The sequence below is a fragment of the Nanorana parkeri genome, unplaced genomic scaffold (assembly GCF_000935625.1).
Source record: "Nanorana parkeri isolate BGI_ZX_2015 unplaced genomic scaffold, ASM93562v1 scaffold861, whole genome shotgun sequence".
Taxonomy (NCBI): Eukaryota; Metazoa; Chordata; class Amphibia; order Anura; family Dicroglossidae; genus Nanorana; species Nanorana parkeri.
The window spans coordinates 196,982-197,981 of NW_017307129.1; positions in this window are offsets into that span (position 1 = coordinate 196,982).

Sequence of the window (1,000 nt, forward strand, 5' to 3'; positions counted from 1 at the left end):
ACAGTATCTTCTCATGGTAATATGAGAAGACATTTGAAGTTTCCATGACCTATATACTAAATACTTACAGGGTTATTCACAAAAGGGTGAAGAATTTTGGGGAAGGCAGGAGAAGTGAACAATCTAGGCCACATAGCTGAACTGGAAAATGAGCTGAATTGGAGAATGTTCACTTTTCCTGCCTTCTCCAAACCATTGACCCTTTTGTGAATACCCCCCTAAGGTTAGTATAGTAACTGGGTGTGTTTTTATACCCTATGCATTTGTTGTTCAGTATACTTTGCAATACTTTACTTATCACTCAGAATGTAAAAAATACACATTTGTACCTGTAACAAACTTTTTTTGTGATACCTGTGAAATATTTAAATGTTGAATATAGTAGCATTAAAATATAATATTACCAATGTTATATTTTAATCACAAACATTAATTACATGTATCTTGTATATCTTCAAGGTAGTAACTACATTTAGGAACTTAATACAAGAAAGATAAAAGTTGCAATTGCCAAATACTATTCTACAGTATAGTGTGCTGAATACTATGACAACCCAATATATCATTCAAAACCCAATGTTACAAACAATCTATTATCTTTTGATGATTTATATCCCTACCTTTAAAATTCAACAACAGTTTTAGGGTTCTGTTCTGTAATATTTTACATTATAAACAGAAGATTTAATTCAATTTAAAACATTTGGCAGTCTAGATCTAATTAAAGGTTACTGTAGTCATAAGATGATAAAAATATATATAGTTAAAATATTTCTGATAGTCGACGTATAGTTCAATTTTTTTTCCTGTCTAGCCACTAATTGGCTCCAAGAGTGTTTCCCACATGTCACCTCATTTACAGAGGCTGGAATAATTTCACAACCCTGTATCCTGACTTATATATATTACACCTCTCTGCCTTCAATGTATGAACTTGTTTCAACTATTCTTATATTTAAAAAATACATTATATATTTTTTTTAAACAGATCATTTTTATG